General features: G+C 37.4%; 1 pseudogene; it reads left to right on the top strand.

Annotated features, from left to right (window-relative positions):
• Window positions 1-980: 980 nt before the first annotated feature.
• LOC127625398 (syntaxin-5-like) lies at window positions 981-10,688 on the top strand (annotated as a pseudogene).
• The last annotated feature ends 2,557 nt before the right edge of the window (window positions 10,689-13,245 follow it).

Raw genomic sequence — 13,245 nt, 5'->3', positions numbered from 1 at the left:
CACACACACACACACATCTATATATATAAATATATATACAGGTTTGGGAGGGCTGCTTTTGAAATATATTCCACTACAGATTACACAATGCATGCTGTAAAATGTAATTTGTAACATAGTCCGTTAGATTACTCAAGATCAGTAACATATTCTAAATACTTTGGATTACTTCTTCAGCAATGGACAGAGAATTAATAAAAACTCTACCAGTACAGCAAGACAAAATACACAAGTTAAAAATACATTCTCTGAAAAACCTAAATATTTTAAGTAGTGTTTTATATACATATTTAAATACGATTTTTGCCATAATATCAAAGAAAAGAAGACATTTTCTTGCTAGAAAAGAAGAAATTATGATCCAACGTGAATTTTCTTAGTAAAAAATATGATCGTGCCTGGAAACATGTGCATGTAAAATGGCTAGAAATATCATTTTAGCTTAGCGTAAAGCGGACAATTTACACAAGGTTTATTTCTATTTCTTCTGCTCCAAACTTACTTCAAACTTACTTCTCTGTCTGTTCGTATGAATGTAACACTTCATAAGAAAGTGTTTCACCACTGTTCAAATGCAATTTGGATCGCATCATTTGTGTATAGATCTTTTCCATCTGAAAGGACTAAATATTAAATTAAACAAATGACAATAAAATGCAAAGTAATCTCTTCACGAATCAAAATTAGTTTTAAATGTAACTGTATTTTAATTTAACAATGATTTAAATTGTAACTGTAGTGGAATACATTTACTTCTATTTTGTATTTTAAATACGTAATCCCGTTGCAGGTATTCCGTTACTCCACAACACTGTATATATATATATATATATATATATATATATATATATATATATATATATATATATATAAGGGAGCCGGCACCTACCTGTCGCAAAACTGTCTAAAATATAAATATATATATATAGGTTTATTGCCAAGTATGCTTACACATAGGTCCACAAAGAATTTGTCTTGGTGACAGAAGCTTCCAGAGCACAAACAATATAGCAACAAGACAGAGATAATAAAAAATAGAATAAAAATAAAAAGTGAATAGAAAATATAAGTATATAAATAAGACAGACAGTTCTTGAAAGGAGATCAGAGGGCAACCAATAATCCTCTCACATATACATATATAGTCTATGGTTACGCTCTCTCCTACGGTAAAACGTGGAGATTGTTATCTAAGCATAAAACATCTCTGACTCAACTGAAGACTACGTTTCAAGACCCGGATATTCACAACAACTTGCACAGTTCAGAGTTCAACCATCAGATAGGTAGAAGACGCTGTCTGTCAACCGGTGAGCAATGCATTCTTATTTTCTTCTGTCCACACATCAATACTGTTGAGTTATTCAGACATGTCTGCCCTTTGGTGATTGTTTGAATAATTAAAATTTTGGTTAATCACATATACAAGTGCGTTGCTTAGCTGCTAACTTGAGCTGAATAGGAGTAAAAAATAATTAAATATTATTGTAAGACAATGACACATGCAAATAGTATGCTGGTGACGGTTGCCATACCATCGTTTTGTTACTTGTGGTTTTTTTATAAAGGTGACAATAAGCAGTTGGTGCTGAACAATCACAACAGAGTTAGCACCAGTAGTGGAAACAGCTGGAAACTGTCTAGACATGCTCTCTTTAAAACAAAGGTGTTGTCGTCTCAAAACCTCATGAGTTGCCTACCTAGACAATGTTTTTGGAAATAATTTGCACATTCCCCAAAAGGCCATCTATGTACCGTAGGTAGGTTTTTAGATTATGAGACAAATAGCCAAAGTGTTTGTTTACTTGTACTGATGTTATTTGTGCATTTCAGTTTTGGGTGTCATGTTTTTACATTGACTGACAAATACAGTTACCCCCATTGCTATGAACCTGCTCCAATGCTTTCAGTTTGAGTTGTATGACCATTTCCTCTTCACAAGGTGATTAGCTGGTGCATAAATGAACACACGTCGCCGCCACACTCTTAAAAGCAGCCAGGACGGGGTGTGCACTGGGCCATTTCAGACCCAGTCCCAGCTGGTCCAGCAGCTGGAAACCCCCCTGGCTGTCCCAGCACCCATTGCACCTCTCATAGACAGAATCAGCATGTACTGCCGAGACCGAACCATTGAGTTCCAGTCTGTGTGCAAGTCCCTGCATGAAAGACAGGTGAGAAAGCTATTATAAAATGTTTTTAAAGAATTACTGTGTTATTACAAATAAATGACTGTTGTGTGTGATTTATTATAGATAGAATGATATAAGTGTCACTTTTGTTGCCTGTGAGTCACTAATAAAAGTAGTGTTAAAACAATAATTAAAATTATATTATTATTTACTCACCCTCATGTTGTTCCAAACACATATGACTTACTTTCTTCCATGGAAAACAAAAGGAGATGTTAGACAGACCAATTCATCTCAGTCACCATCCATTTTCAATGTGGGGGGATATAATGAAAGTAAATGGTGACACAGTCTGTCAGTCTTAAAGGCCCCAGCACATTCATGGCAAAGTGCTGGGGTAGGCCGTGAGGTACATTTAAATATGGGGATGCTCAAGACTACATGCAAATCATCACCTAATATGATATTAAAATGTGTTATCAGTGACGTCATGCCTCATTCTATGAGTAGAATTTACACAAGATCAGTAACAGAAGCAGTTTTAACTCCCTGATGATGAATTAAAGTAATATAAATGCAGTAGATTAAGTGTCATTTGTAATGTTTATGTGACTGGTCTTCATTAGCTCTGCGTTGTGTGGGTTAATGAAGAAGACCGGGCAACAGAAATCACTCAGGCCAGATTTTATTCTGCATGAATAAAGAAAGACAATTCAATCAAAAACTCAAATCTGTGGCCTTCTCTCACAATAGGAACCAACCTCTCTTCAGTCGCGCTTACCGCGATAAATCAATTGTGTTCAACATATATCATCAAAAAAAGTTAAATAAAGTAAAATAAAATAAAGCATTTTACATAAATTCAAAATAATATTAACAGAAGCATGAAAGAGAACATACCTGCATGAATAAAGACAATTCAATCAAAAACTCAAATCTGTGGCCTTCTCTCCCAGTAGGAACCAACCTATCAATGAAAATCATTATTTTAGCCACCGAGCTTGCACACTCATGCTTAATGAACTCTCCAAAAATACATACTCCATATCATTCACACAAACTTCATACATATTTGAATATGAAATAAGTGCATTCTGAACAAAATTACATGTTTTATTGCACTAAACAGAACTCATATAAAACCTTTTCGACGGAGCTTCAACGCAATGGACCTCAGGGAAGATAATACAATTATTAACAAACAGCACTTCATGGCCCCTTCAACGCGCTTACCGCGAACTGAAGGAGAGCAACGGCAGCAACCGGAACATGAATTTTAAAGGAGCCACGCACTATTTTTAATAACACTGAAAAATTACCATATAACCACATGACATCTTAATCAAAAGAAATCAATATTAAAAGAATAAATGAAATATTAAAAGAATAATTTCCAGAATACAAAATAATTATAGAAACATAACATGATAATGACAAGGAGAGCTTTTGAGTGAAATTAATAAATAAATATAACACCTGTTACATTTACCTTGTGCAGGCTTGGCGCTAACACGCTCCAAGTGGCCATAACATGCACCGGTTACACTCTCTTATTGTAATTTGTGATGAAAATGATCCTATTGCAAAAATGGTTTTGTAAAAGAATGTTAATAGATAGAATACAGACAAAAGATGTTGATAGGCATCTTACTTTGGGCAGATGTGTGAATGGCTTTTGGCTGCAGATGGCACCTGAGTGAAGCAGCATATGAAACAACAGAGTGAATGTGCACTTAGGAGTATTTGTGTACAGTAGACTTGAATCCTTTTGTAGACTAATTGACAAAAAAATTGCATAACATGTTCTTGCAAAATGTGTCTACATGAATGATCAATCAGATGTAGGTAAATATTCTCCAGCTCCTTTATATAATTACACATCGGTGTGTTCATATTGACTGATATTAACTGACTGAAAAGGAATTAGCTGTCAGTCTCAAATTAGGTGGAGCACCAGGTCACACCAGTGATGACGTGGACCAATGGCAGTAAGGTGTTTAGCAGCGGGTAATACGTTTTCCTGAAAGTTCACCCTGGCGAGCTGATACGAACCACCTAAACAAACTCAAAAACAACTTTGTTTTTGCTAGATTTTGTTTTAATTGACGTCACAACTGTTTGTTCTTTGATTTCGTTGGAAATATGCAGCGGTCTTAAGGAACTGTTACCCCCCCCCAAAAAATTATCTCATTATTTACTCATGCCATTAAAGATGTATATGACTTTCTTTCTTTTGCGTAATACAAATGAAGATTTTTTAGAAGAATGTTTCTGTTCTGTAGGTCCATACAATGCAAATGAATGGGTGTCAAAATGTGATCCAAATTTAAGTCCGTTTTTGCTAGAAATTCTTCTCCTTGCCCAGTAGGGGGCGTATGCATGAAGAACGTGAATCACCAAAATCACAAGAAAAATGTGAAATTGAACGTTAAATTGGACACTGACAGAGCAGGGAGGAGAATTTTTAGTAAAAATAACTTAAATATTGATCTCTCACCCACACCTGTCAAATCACTTCTGGAGACATTGATTTAACCACTGGAGTCTTATGGATTACTTTTATGCCGCCTTGTGTGATTTTTAGAGTTTCAAAATGTTGGCACCCATTCACTTGCATTGTATGGACCAAAAGAGCTGAGAAATTCTTCTAAAATCTTCAGTTGTGTTCTGCTGAAGAAAGAAAGTCTGGGTTGGCATATGTGTAAATAAATGATGAGAGAATTTTCATTTTTGGGTGAACTATCCCTTTAACATCTTCCTTTGTGTTCCATGGAAGATACAAAGTCATGTGGGTTTTGAACAATTTGAGGGTGAGTAAATAATGACAGCTTTTTTCATTTTTGGGTAAACTATTATTGATTAATATTTTATTAATTTAGTAATGGTTGTCTATCTTTAATATTGTTTGTTTTGATTTTTGAAAGTGGAATATTGTTAGAAAACAAACATTTTAGAAAATGTGTCTTGTTTATGGTTGTTTTTCACACAAAATGGAGCACAGTCCGTCAGACCTGTCAACATTGCAATCAAACAGCGGAGTGATTTTACTCTCATGGCTAGGTGAGTGAATCTTATCATTAATTCATCTATATAGTATCAGCACAGAGACTTGCATTTGACCAATACTTTATTCAGACCTACTTAACTTTTAATGGCCTGCTTTATACCATTTGGCCTCATGAGAGATATTGACCGCATCTCATTAACAGGCAAATTGGAAGAGACCTCAGCAACACTTTTACCAAGTTGGAGAAGCTCACAATTTGTAAGAAACCTTGTTACCCTATGCATCTCAAACATGTACCAATCTTAGTTATTTTTGATGCATAATCTATTCTGTTCACATGCAGTTGCCAAAAGAAAGTCCCTTTTCGATGACAAACCTGCTGAAAATGATGAGCTCACTTACATTGTGAAAAAGGTTAGATTGATTGTAACTTCCGATTTGCCAAGAACACATTGTTATTCTGCCTGTTCATTTAATTCTTAAATATGACTCTTAACTGTCTGGTGTCATTCAGGACATCAGCAGTCTGAATAAGCAGATAGCCGGTTTACAGGAACTCATTCGATCCCGGAGTGGACAGAATGGCAGACATCTTCAGACACATTCCAACACAATTGTAGTATCATTGCAGGTCTTAACAACTGGCATTAGCATTTAATCACAATGTAAAGATAGTCTAGTTGACTATCCCCTGCAATTACACACTTCGCTTTCCGTTTGTAGTCCAAACTGGCGTCAATGTCAAGTGACTTCAAATCAGTCCTGGAAGTCAGAACAGAGGTAAATAAATATTATTGGTTTACTCTTAATCTGGAACGTGAAATGGCAGAAATTGCAGCTATTTTTTAAGATTTAGGATATATTTTCTCTTTGGTTAGAACCTGAAGCAGCAGAGAAGCAGACAGGAGCAGTTCTCACAGTTTTCTGCCTCATCTTTCCATGACAACAGCTTCAGTAAGAACATGAAACAAAGAGAATTTGTTTCATTTCATTCAAATCGTTATCCTTGACTTCTGCTCCTTTTTTTTAACAGACAATTCAGTACTTATGCAGGACAAATCCAAGAAGAGTGATATATCGATAGATTTGTACCTCCACTCCAGCCAGATGCAGTTAATCAATGAACGGGTATTGTTTGCTCATCAGTTTGTTTTAGTAGTAAAACTACAGGTTAACTGATAACTTCAAATGTTTTTTGACCACTGTCATGTGTCTGTTTAGGATTCATACATTCAGAACCGTGCAGACACTATGCAGAATATATAGTCCACCATTGTGGAGCTTGGTTCAATATTTCAGCAGCTGGCTCATATGGTGAAAGAGCAGGAAGAGACAATACAGAGGTGAGAAAAAGAGGTGGAGGAATAAAGTTCAGTGGTTTCTTATTTTGTTTTACTTTTCATGTCATAATGGACATAAATTTGATAGATAATGTAGCTTAGGGAGTGTGTGGGTTTTCTGAGTTCATTTAGATGAATATTATCAGATCTACTAGGAATTTTATGACTTTGGTTCCCATCTTATTACCCATACTCTTACTTAGTTGCACATACTAGTGCCATGACAGCTGGGCAGTTGCCAAATTTCAGTTGCCTCTTAAAACCATGCTGTTAAGGGAAAAGTTCACCCCAAAATTTAAAATTCTCTCATTATTTTCTCATCATGATGCCATCCCAGATGTTTATGACTTCTTTCTTCTGCAGAACAGTGGCCCATACAATGCAATTGAATGGTGATCAGAACTTTGAAGCTCCAAAAAGCACATAAAGGCAGCATAAAAGTATTCCATACGACTCAAGTGGTTACATCTATATCTTCAGAAGCGATATGATAGGTGTGGGTGAAAAATGTAACATTATTTAAGTCTTTTTATACTATAAATCTACACCTTTGACCAGCCCTGACCAGTAGGTGGTGATAAGCACAAAGAATGCAAATCACCAAAAAAACATAAGAATGTGGTAGTGAAAGTGGAGATTTATAGTAAAAAGGGCTCAAATATTGATCTGTTTTTTTCACCCACACCTATAATATTGCTTCAAAAGACATGGAATTAACCGTTCTAGTCATATGTATTACTTTTATGCTGCCTTTATGTGCTTTTTGGAGATTCAAAATTCTGGTCACCATTTACTTTTGTTTGGCCATTTTGCATTGTGCATTGTTTGGACCTACAGAGCTGAGATATTCTTCTAATAATCTTCAATTGTTAAGGATATACAATCATTATGTCGTAACGCAGCATTAAAAATTACAGAAACTCTAGAACAAATGTTCACAGAATTATAGCGAGGCAATATTGCTCTTCCCCCACCTATCTCTTACTGGTCGTATATTTGAGGATGATGGACAAATTTCGCAAATACAAGCATTTTAGTCTTTATTCATCAATGGAAGAACATGAGCAAACTAACATGAAAAGCTATGTAGCCTATTAGTGCCTTCACAGCTGTAAAGTTGGACATGTTTTAAGAACTGTAGATAATTATGTTTATTTTAAAGCATATATTGAGTCTAGCCAGAACCTGAAGAGTTTGTTGTACCGAGATTATGTACTTCCTGCAGATGAGACTGTCATGCTGACGTTTTCTGATAAAATACAATTATTTTGTGGGAGGTGACTTTGTAGTAAGCTCAATCTAGCTTTATAGTTGTTAGTTTACATACATCATCTCTGTATCTAAATGCTATAACCTACATTAAATGTTTTAGTGTTGACTGAACAACTGATCCTGTTGATAGACTGAATTTATTGTTCTTGTTTAGGAAATAACTATGTATTTGCAGCCACACAATAAACTGGACCATACAAAAATAATTATATGCAATACAAATAAACATTTATTTGGACATACAGTACATTATAAACATTGTAAACATTATAAGTTCAATGTTCTCTCTAAAGCAACTATAAAACAGCATGTATTATTAAAAGCACTAGCTGTACAAATACATTGAATTGATTCTGAATTAATCAACGTTGTGTCGAAGCAGCGACATTAGGGGTCTCTCTTGAGAGCCTCGCGCATCTCTGAACTTGAGAAAAGGCCAATGAGAAATTGGCAGACAGAATTTGCCTTGTATTCCTTGCCCTGCGTAAGTTTCACCTGTTGATTCGGGGCAAGCATATCTTTATACGTTCACAGACAGCACCGCAACGGTAGCATACATAAATCGCCAAGGCGGGGTGCGCTCTCGTCATATGTCACAACTCGCCTGCTATCTTCTCCTTTGGAGCCAGTAGCGACTCAGGTCGCTGTACGCCACTCACATCCCGGGCAACCTCAACACAGCAGCGGAGAGTGCCGTCTCCACCCCAAGCAGTCCAGCTGATTTGGGAGCGGTTCGGCAAAACACAGATAGACCTTTTCGCTTCCCAAGAGACTTCCCATTGCCTGCTCTGGTACTCCCTAATGGAGGCTTCCCTTGGGACAGACGCGCTGGCACACAGTTGGACCCGGGGGCTGCGCAAGTACGCATTTCCTCCAGTGAGCCTACTTGCACAGGTGCTCTGCAAGGTCAGGGAGGACGAAGAACAAGTCACTCTGGTGGCCCCCTACTGGCCCACACGGATTTATTTCTTGGTTCTCACGCTCCTCGCGACAGCCCCTCCCTGGCGAATTCCCCTGAGGAAGGACCTTCTTCCTCAGGGACGGGGCACCCTCTTGCATCTGCGCCCAGACCTCTGGAAACTCCACGCCTTGCCCCTGGACGGAATGTGGAAGATCTAAGTGGCCTAACACCTGCTATAGTAGACAAGATCAACCAAGCCAGAGCTCCCACTACCAGGCAACTTTACACCCTAAAGTGGTGCTTGTTCGCAAATTGGTGTTCTTCCTGGTCTGAAGATCCGCAGAGGTGCGCAGTCAGGTCAGTTCTCTCATTTCTGCAGGAGAGGCTGTCCCCCTCCACCTTGAAGGTGTATGTAACCGCTATCGCGCCCCACCACGACGCAGTGAACGGCAAGTCCTTGGGTAAGCACAACTTGATTATCAGGTTCCTTAGATGTGCCCAGAGGTTGAATCCTCCCCGGCCAAGCCTGTTCCCCTCCTGGGATCTTTCAGTGGTCCTCTCGGGCCTTCAGAGACCCCCTTCGAGCCCTCTCCTTGAAGACATAGAGAGAGAAAAGGTGCGGCAGGCGTGCCCTGCTACCATGCTTGGCATGTCGCTTTGTTCCCCCCTTCGGGGTGCCGGGAACCGGAAAAGTTTATGACGATTTTATGGGGCGTTGGCGAAGGATACGTGCAGTCTGACGCAGCCTGTCACTTTGGCACGCAACTGCCTGCCCGCACCTGTATCAGCAGCGCACGTACACGTTTCAGCGCATGGCGTGATTCAATAGGGAACCCTAGTGTCGCTTCTTCGACACAACGTCTAAGTGAGCGGCAGATAGGGAACGTCTAGGTTACTGTTGTAATCTCCGTTCCCTGATGGAGGGAACGAGACGTTGTGTCCTCCCGGCCACAATGCTGAACCGAACCACTGTTATGGCCGAACCTCATTCTTGGCTCCTCAGTGCAAAACCTGAATGGACAGACGCAAGTTTCCCTCCCTTTATACCCGTATGTCCGGGGGAGGGACATGCAAATTCTGTCTGCCAATTTCTCATTGGAATTTTCTCAAGTTAAACTTTCAAACTTTCAGCACATATACACACACCTGCACAATAATGCTGTCGTTTATATGTTATTAATTGCACTCCATTTCTGGGCGTCTGTTGTAGCTGGACCATAACGGTGGATAAAATACGTAATCCCCACTATTGACTTCTTGCCAAGAAAGTGGAAAGAGCACACAAACAAATTATTTCAAAGCTTTTTAAAACCGATGCTCCTAAGTCAATCATTCTGTAGGCAGCCGATAGAAGAAGCAGCATCTGGGACAGGAGCGCTGTGCTTTGCGAGTGGTTTCTGATCACAACATTTCTATTTTAAACAAAACTTTAGTTTGGCTTGATTATTAGGACAATCATTAACTGCACACATTGTCCAGAAAATCTTTAAGACATCTTACAACATTTAAAAAGCAAGAATCTAACTGCATGGCACGCAAGCAAGAAGAGACCGTCTACACACAAAATGCCAACCAATCGCACTTCCGTTAGCCTACCGGAAATTCCACCCACCATGCGGAATAAAGTGGACTTCCACAGTTTTAGTTTCTAATCAATAAGCAAGTGTTATTTTCCCATTTACTCTGGTCTTTTTCCAACCATAATGAAAGGCCTTGTAATCTGCTGTTCTATAATACTGTAATAACAATAAGCCAGCAGCTATTTCAGTAGTAAATGGTATTAGTAACTAATTCAGCCTACTTGCATCTTGACTCCAGGGATACATCTTTAGACATGTTCTTAATGTGTGTGAGAATTTTTTTTTTTCTTCCCTTACAGAATTCATGCAAATGTAGAAGACACTCAGCTGAACGTGGGTCTAGCTCATGCAGAGATACTCAAATATTTTCAATCTGTGTCTAACAACCGCTGGCTTCTTTTCAAGATATTCCTTATCCTCATCATCTTTTTTATTGTCTTTGTGGTTTTCATGACCTGACGTCCTGTGGTGTGCTATGATACACTCTTGAGAAGAGGAGATTTGAGGAATTGAGGAATTCTCATTATTTGAATGATAAAAGGGGCAATTCTCTCAGTTTCTTTCTTTGTTGATTCTTCTCTGGTCTATAGTCAGTGTTTAGTATTCACTCACTAAATACTGAGTTCTTCTTTAGTAATCTTTTTTTCTTGAATTTGTTCTCCAAAGTTTGTGAAATTTGATATTAAAGAGATAAGATGTTTTTCAGATTTCTCATTTTAATTTAAATATTGGCAGGACTATTGTTGCAGTAGATCTAGAAGATATACAAGTTTAATTTATGTTTAAGTTTGTTCATTTTAATTTCACACGTAGAGGAAATAAGTTAAAAATGAGTTGATAAAATGGCTTTCTTCACAGAATTACTTCATCAGTGAAATATCACCATAGTTTACATCTGCCATTTATTTCTGTTGTGTTTGACTACAAAGCACAGCTGCATTCAAAACAGGTACTTGTCAGGCCTCATATCCTTGAGTGCCGCCAACAAACTTTCTAATTAGTTTTCTCTTAATTTTGATCTAAGTATCTTGGGTAAAGAACCCCTATTTAACATATTCTGGAACACTTACTCAAAATGCATACGGTTTTGAAATCGGCATTAATTGTTTTACATACTTTTTATGTGACCCTCATACATCAATTGGTAAATGGCTGAAAAATGCTAAGAATTATTATTAATTCAAATACATTTTCTCTGTTATGTGAGAATCCTTTTAGAGAAAACTGTAAACTGTTTATATATTCAGTTAAAATCTCTCTTGCATTCTAACACCAAGCAGTCTTAAATGACAGCAATGCTTCTGTATTGATATTTCTGGGGGATCAATATTTGGCATAAGTGGCTTTCTTTTTTTAAATAGTCAGAGCAGAATACAAGCCATTGACTAAACTACGGCCTTGGTCCATTTTACTGGTCTTATACATTTTATAAATGATAAGAAATAATGTTTAATGTTGTTTGAGAATGTTTAAACCATGTCTGTAATTATTCATTATAAGTATTTTGTTATATGAAATACTTTAGAACGTTACATGAAAGTCGAACATAACAGTAGTTCAAACAGGAGTTAAGATTTTTATTTCAAACTTGTTTTTAAACCAATACACAAATTAAATATTACAACCCCAATGCCAAAAATGTTGGGACAGTATGAAAAATTATATTAAAAACAAAATGAAGTGATTTGTAAATTATATTTACCCTTTGCGAAATTGTTTATGTACAGTAATTTCAAATCATATGATTGCAATATGCTCCAAAAAAGTTGAGACGGGCAATTTAAGACTAATAACAATTTGACAAGTAAAAAAAACAAGTCAATGTGAAACAGGAGATGGGCTGGTTTGTGTATTTCTGTAACTGCTGATCTCACAGCTCACAACAGTCTCAGAATGTACTCCTAATTGTGCCAAAAACAAAAAAACATCCAGTGAGCGGCAGTTCTATGGATGGAAATGCCTTGTTGATGAGAGAGGTCAACAGAGAATGTCCAGACTGGTTAGAACTGACAAAGTCTACAGTAACTCAGATAACCACTCTGTACAATTGTGATAAGAAGAGTAGCAAAATGCTATTCTGAGATGCAGGTTGGTGCTGTTTTGCTGGCACGAGGGTGACCAACACAATATTAGGCAGGTGGTTTTAATGTTATGACTGATCTGTGTATAAGAAGCCTCCAAAAACAGCCTAGTCCTTCAAGAACAAGGATCATTCGAGACTTGTCAATTTTCCAACAGATGCTTCAGCAAATAATCCAGCAATTTGAGAACAATGTTTAAATTGTTAAACTGCAAAGACAAAGACACTTTTGAAACAGAAAAACAAAAAGAAAAGGTTAGAGTAGGCAAAGAAACACAGACATTGGACAACAGATAATTGGAAAAGAGTATTATGGATCTTAACTAATGGAGCTTATGCAGATCAGCTAGACTGCAAGGTGCATAAGAAGTGCTCAACAAGACAGCCACATCTATGGAAATATCTGGACAAACTAACTGCTAGAATGTCAAGGATCTGCAAAGCTGTCATTGCTGCACGTGGATGATTTTTTGATGAGAACATTTTGAAGTAGTTTAAGAAATGTAAAAAAAAAAAAAAATGTCAAATTGTAATCTTAATTTTTCACGTTATTAATGTCCTGATTATACATTGTGATCAGTTAAAAAGTATACATTTTTTCCATAAGAGCAAAATCTGTAAATGTTTCCAAACTTTTGGCTACCTGTGTAGATGGCACTTTAATACATCCCTTCTACAGGACCAAGCATTTCAACAAATGTTAAAGACAGAAGTCAGTGTTTATGTAGAAACCAATTGGCCCTCAGTGTCCTCTGTGAGTGTGGTATGGGAGGCGCTTAAAGTAGTATAGGGGGCAGATCATACAATATGCCTCATTCATTAAAAAAAGTCAAGGCACAGGAATTCATAGAATTGGAAAAGAGTATTAAAAGTGCTTAAACCGAGCTGAAGTGCCAAATGTCATCCAATGGTCTTAGAGTACTGACTCAGCTAAAG

Source organism: Xyrauchen texanus, chromosome 31 (assembly GCF_025860055.1).
Source record: "Xyrauchen texanus isolate HMW12.3.18 chromosome 31, RBS_HiC_50CHRs, whole genome shotgun sequence".
NCBI lineage: Eukaryota > Metazoa > Chordata > Actinopteri > Cypriniformes > Catostomidae > Xyrauchen > Xyrauchen texanus.
Note: the sequence above shows the minus strand (reverse complement) of the source record. Positions and strands in the feature narration are given on the sequence as shown.